We start from the raw sequence: 6,778 nt of genomic DNA, 5'->3' as shown, positions 1-6,778 counted from the left end.
AAGGTTAAAAGCATGGGAGTATGGAATAGCATGCTTACAAGCTTTGTCACCTAATTAGCTTAATTAACCAAGCTTGTTCCTAATGTAATATTAACATAATCCATGGGCTTACAAGTCCATTTAGATGTGTAGGGTGGGCTTACTAGTCCAAGTTTATTAATTAAAAGCCCAAGTCCAATTTAAGATGCAATTAAATAGATAAAGCCCAAGTAATTAACTAAAAACCTTAGTTAATTAAAATGATTAATAATAAATAATCATGAATGTAAATAATATTCTAAAAATATTATTCGTGAAGTTTCGTGTGTCACAAAGACGTTCCGGGCACTTAAAAGTCAAGTACGGGCAATCATGAAAACATGTAAATGTAATTACTTACATTCGTTTAATCACACGTATTAATAATAATAATTATTAATAAATAACGTTGGAAAAACCAGGGTCGTTACATTACCCACCTGTTAAAAAAAATTTCGTCCCGAAATTTTAAGCTGAATCTGAAGGTGATGGAGGAGGTGGGAAAAGGTGAGGATACTTCTGCCTCATGCGGTCCTCTCGTTCCCAAGTAAACTCAGGTCCTCGTTTGGAATTCCATCGAACTCGGACGATCGGAATCCTATTGTGTTTCAACTCCTTGACTTCTTTTTCCATGATTTCAACAGGCTCTTCCACAAAGTGGAGTTTGTCATCAATAGTAAGTTCCTCCAATGGTATAATAAGTTCAGGTGGAGCAAGACACTTCTTCAAGTTTGATACGTGGAAGGTAGGATGAACTGAGCTCAGTTGTTCTGGAAGATCAAGACGATAAGCAACGGGTCCAACACGCTCCAAAATTTCAAATGGACCAATGTACCGCGGATTTAACTTTCCGCGTTTTCCAAAACGGATCACACCCTTCCAAGGTGCAACCTTCAACATAACACGATCACCGATGTTGAATTCGAAGTCTTTACGTTTACTATCAGCATAACTCTTTTGGCGATCACGAGCTACCTTGAGTCTGTTTTGAATCTGAGCAATCTTTTCTGAGGTTTCGTGGACTATCTTGGGCCCGGTGAGTTGAACTTCACCTAGCTCGGCCCAACAAAGAGGAGAACGGCACTTGCGGCCATACAACGCTTCAAATGGTGCAGCTTTAATGCTCGAGTGATAACTGTTGTTGTATGAGAATTCAGCGAGTGGCAAATGCCTTTCCCAGGCCTTTCCAAAATCGATAACACATGCGCGCAACATGTCCTCCAAGGTTTGAATCGTTCGTTCACTTTGCCCGTCAGTCTGAGGGTGATATGCAGTGCTCATGTTGAGACGAGTTCCCATGGCTTCTTGTAAGGAACGCCAAAATCTAGAAGCAAATCGAGGATCGCGATCGGAGATGATCGATAAGGGTACACCGTGTCGTGATACAACTTCCTTAATGTAGAGTTGAGCAAGCCTCTCCATTGTATCGGTTTCCTTCATCGCTAGGAAGTGTGCAGATTTGGTAAGGCGGTCAATAATAACCCAAATAGTATCGTATCCGCCCACCGTCTTCGGCAGCTTAGTAATGAAATCCATTGTGATCCTTTCCCACTTCCATTGTGGGATTTCCGGCTGTTGAAGTAACCCAGAAGGTCTCTGATGCTCGGCTTTAACCTTCGAGCAAGTCAAACACTTACCAACATAAGTCGCAACGTCCTTCTTAAGATTCGGCCACCAATACTGTTCTTTAAGGTCGTGGTACATCTTACCCGCACCGGGGTGAATCGAATATCTCGATTTGTGTGCTTCATCAAGTATCAGGTTTCGTAGATCTCCATAATAAGGTACCCAAATTCTTCCGGCATAACATCGGAGTCCAGACTCTCTAACCTCGAATCGAGAGACAAGTATGTTCAAATGCTCGTGAGATATGTTCTCCTCCTTGAGAGCCTCAACTTGGGCTACTCTGATCTGGCTGTTGAGGTTCGAATGGATGGTGATGTTCAGAGCCCTAACACGAAGAGGTGCCGTCCTCTCCTTTCAGCTTAAAGCGTCAGCTACAAAATTGGCCTTGCCAGGGTGATAACGGAGTTCACAATCGTAGTCGTTGAGCGTCTCGATCCATCGACGCTGTCTCATATTCAATTGCTTCTGATCAAATATGTGCTGGAGACTCTTGTGATCGGTGAAGATAGTGCTCTTAGTTCCATACAAATAGTGTCTCCACAATTTGAGCGCAAAGACAACGGCTCCAAGTTCAAGATCATGTGTAGTGTAGTTCCGCTCGTGAATCTTCAATTGGCGGGAGGCATAGGCAATAACCTTTGATCGTTGCATCAGTACACAACCAAAACCACTCTTCGAAGCATCGCAATAAACAACAAAGTCGTCACTGCCTTCAGGAAGTGATAGGATAGGTGCAGTGGTTAACTTCTTCTTCAAAGTTTGAAATGCTGATTCGTGAGTGGGTTCCCAAATGAACTTCTTGCCCTTGTGAGTCAGCGCGGTCAAAGGACGCGCAATCAGAGAAAATCCTTCGATGAATCTTCGGTAATAACCGGCGAGACCTAGAAATTGGCGAATATGCGTTGGAGTAGTGGGGGTCTCCCACTTGCTAATGGCTTCAATCTTGGCGGGATCAACTTTGATACCCTGGTCGCTCACAACATGACCCAAAAACTGTACTTCCTTCAACCAAAATTATCACTTGGAGAATTTGGCGTAAAGTTGCTCTTGTCTTAAGAGTTCAAGCACTAGCCGAAGGTGTTGCTCATGTTATTCTTCGCTCTTAGAGTAGATGAGGATATCATCTATGAAGACGATAACAAACTTATCCAAGTAAGGCTTGCAGACACGATTCATGAGATCCATGAACACGGCAGGTGCATTTGTTAAACCGAATGGCATCACGAGGAACTCATAATGACCATAACGGGTCCTGAATGCAGTTTTCATCACGTCACTTTCCTTCACCCTCAGCTGGTGATATCCATATCACAAATCGATCTTTGAATAAACGCTCGATCCTTGTAGTTGATCAAAAAGATCGTCAATTCGTGGAAGAGGATACTGATTCTTGATAGTCAATTTGTTGAGTTCACGGTAGTCGATACACATACGGAAGGATCCATCCTTCTTCTTCACAAACAACACCGGTGCGCCCCAAGGCGAGAAGCTTGGTTGGATAAACCCTCGATCTAATAGCTCTTGTAGTTGACTCTGTAATTCTTGCATCTCGGAAGGTGCGAGTCTATAAGGTGCGCGAGCTACAGGTGCAGCTCCTGGCACTAAGTCAATCTGAAACTCTACTGCTCTCTGCGGTGGTAATCCAGGCAATTCCTCTGGGAAGACATCAGAAAATTCGTTCACAATTCGAACGTCGTTCACGTTCTTCACCTCAGTTTCTACTGCTTTCACATGTGCTAGGACAGCAAAGCGTCCCTTCTTCATAATCTTTTGCGCTTTCACGCAACTAATGAGGTTCAACTTCGAGGTACATCTCTCTCCATAGATAACCAGTGGTTCGCCATCTCCTTGTGGTATGCGAAGTGCTTTATCTCCACAGATAACATCGGCCTTTATCTTGCTCAACCAATCCATACCGACGATCACGTCAAAACTTCCCAGTTTGATAGGTATCAAATCAATTTCGAAATCTGCACCAGCTATGTTGATAATAGCTCCACGACTAATATGGTCAACCTTTTCAAGTTTTCCATTGGCGACCTCGACAAGCATACTTTCCTTTAAAGGAACTAACGACCAATCTAACTTATCACAAAAATGTCTACACACATAGCTCCTATCGGCACCAGTATCAAATAGGACATAAGCTAAAAAATTGTTGATTTTGAATATACCTGTCACCAAGTCGGGGTTGTCGCGTGCGTCCCTTGCATTAACATTGAAGGCTCTAGCACGTGGTGGTCCGCCATCCTTACGCTTGTTTGGGCACTCGTTTCTGAAATGGCCCGTCTTTCCACACTCATAACATTTCCTAGGCCCATTGTTGTTGTGGTTTGGCTTCACGTTCAAAGTAGTAACCTTACAATCCTTACCAACATGCCCAGTCCGTTGGCATTTCTCACAGACAACATTGCAATACCCGGTGTGGTGCTTATAACACCTCTTGCATTGTGGTAAAGTTCCCTTGTAGTTCGGATTGGAGCTGTTGTTATTGGGGTTGGTGTTGTTGTTGTTTTGCCTGAACCCTTCATGTCGCTTCGCCGGGTTTTGATCATAGTTCTTACCCCTGTTGTTGTTGTGGTTGTTGTCCCATTTCCTCTTCTCGCCACTACCAGTTTCAAACTTAGCCTTCTCCGGCTCGTCAAGGATGATTTGATTCAAGAGAGTATGCGACATGCGCATTGCTTCGGGAACGCTTGGTGGCTTGGATGAGGTAACATTACCCTTGATGGACTTAGGAAGTCCCGAGAAGTATTTTTCCAAGCGCTTAAATTCGGGGGTGACCATGGTCGGACACATAAGAGCCAACTCCAAAAACCTACGGTTGTAACTGTTAAGGTCGTTCCCTACGGCCTTTAACTGCATAAATTCGATTTCCATCTTCTGAATTTCGGTTCTCAGACAGTATTCCTCGATCATAGCACATTTAAATTCTTCCCAAGGCGTAGCATACGCCTCATCAATTCCTTGCGCTTGGGCCATGGTATTCCACCATGTAAGCGCGCCATCAGAAAGCGTGCAAGATGCAAATTTCGTTTTGTTAGCTTCCGAACAATTGCTAACCCTGAATACCGATTCCAACTTTTCGAACCATCTGGTGAGACCAACTGGTCCCTCGGTGCCGCTGAAGTTATGCGGTTTGCAGCTCTGGAATTCCTTGTAAGTACACCCATCTCGGACGAGTGGAACGACAGGCGGTGGTACAATTGGAGGGTTCCTTTCTGCTAGAGCAGCAGCAACACGTTCATTAATCATGTCCTCAATCTGGGCGGCGGTAGGTGTGGTTCTTCCATTAGCCATGGTATTCTAAACAAAAATTTTGACCCAAGTCAAAATCCAGCATGCAAGTAGTAGTAATACAGTATATAGTGACTAACATGGAATCAAAACATCACATGTTATTAAATAATGCTTCTAGGTACAAATACCACAGAATCATCGTACAGCATTGTCATTAGAACATCGTGCAAGAATTAAATAACGCAAAGTTCCATTTGTTAATGATAATAAGTTTCATACATCTGAATAAGTTCGTACAATACATATGAAATACATGAAACTATAACTAGATTACATCATGAAATCTAAATACAAAGTCCTACGGTGAAGGTGGGTGAACTGCTCCTCGAGCCAACTGCTCCTCGAGCTCAGTGACTCGAGCTCGGAGAGTCTCAACCTCCCTCATCAGTTCCTCGTTAGAGGGAACTGGTGGGGCAGGCAGTGCAGGTGGGGCGGCTGGTGCGGGTGGTGCCAGTGGTGCTGATGTAGATGGTTCGGCTCCGGGTGTAGACGGTACGTCCCTAGATGTAAGTGGTACGAATCTGAATCTAGGTGGTACGGTTCCAGGAATGGTCAATACATAACGGGGAACCTTACATATCTGTGGGTCGTCAAGGTATGGCACAACTCGTTTACGAGCAGTAACCCTACGACGATGGCCAAAAGCGTCAGTAAAAGCACGACCTCCATTCACCCCTGGAATGACGGTGCCATCGAAACGGTACCGCTTCTTCGGCGGGGTGGAGGGTGCCTGAATAGGTCTATCGGCAGGATCCTCATCATCGCTGGAGTCGTCTGATGCTGAAGAATCGGCGGATGATGAGTCATTCGAATCATGTGGCGGTGACACTGGTGGCTGAGCTGGTAATCCGAAGCGTCCGAAGGCGGCCAACATCTGTCTGTGTCTGCCTGGCGGAATCACGACTAAACGTCCGTCGGGAGTGCGTCGGCAAGGCGTGCGCATGTGGTTACGAAACGGCCCTTCCCCGAACTCCGCGGGGATCTCAATACCACCAATGCGAGGCTGTGACCTCGAGGGTCCGGGAGCAGTCACTGGGGCAGGTGCACTAGTACCAACTCCGGAAGTAGAAGTGCCGGGATCACTAGTGGGTGTCGGGGCCGGTTTATCGGCAGTAGCAGCAGCAGGTGTAGCAGTAGGTAGGGCGACGGGGTCTGAGTCTGTACTGCCCGAAATGCCAGCAGGTGGAACATCCAACATCTGAACAAGGAAAAATAAATTTTCCATGTCAGTATGTCATAAAGCAAGCAAATAATAGGCCAACAATTTAAATCATGTATAACAGTAACTAGCATGGCAATAACAGTAATTCGTATGAAAGTAGCATGCAATCGAAAGCAAGTAATATCATGCAGTAGTGATATCATGTAGTAGCATACGGCATATAGCAGTAACAGTAAGCAGTAGCATGCAGTAAATTCAGCGGAAACAAGTAAACTAGCAAGTTGTAGATTAGTCCTATTAGTGAATCCTACTCGGGTCGGTCTTAGACTCACTAATGCAACCTAATTCCCTACAACCAATGCTCTGATACCAAATGTGACGCCCCGTACTAAATCATCATGTACGGACCATCATCAACAGGATCATTACAAGGTTAAGTACTATATGCGTTTTCAAAACAGAGTTTGCATTCATTAATAAAAGTGACGTCATAACAAACGTCGAATGTTTTACAATCCAAAAGTATACTTCACTAAGTAGAAGCATTACATAAGTGTACGTGACCCCAATGGTCATTACATAACATAGTTTCAAAAGTAAATAAGTTTGAATGCAAGATAAGTAGTCATGCGATAACAACTCTAGGCAGCGGGTTCTACAGCACGACTAGTA

Source organism: Rutidosis leptorrhynchoides, chromosome 8 (genome assembly GCF_046630445.1).
Source record: "Rutidosis leptorrhynchoides isolate AG116_Rl617_1_P2 chromosome 8, CSIRO_AGI_Rlap_v1, whole genome shotgun sequence".
Taxonomy (NCBI): Eukaryota; Viridiplantae; Streptophyta; class Magnoliopsida; order Asterales; family Asteraceae; genus Rutidosis; species Rutidosis leptorrhynchoides.
Note: the sequence above shows the minus strand (reverse complement) of the source record.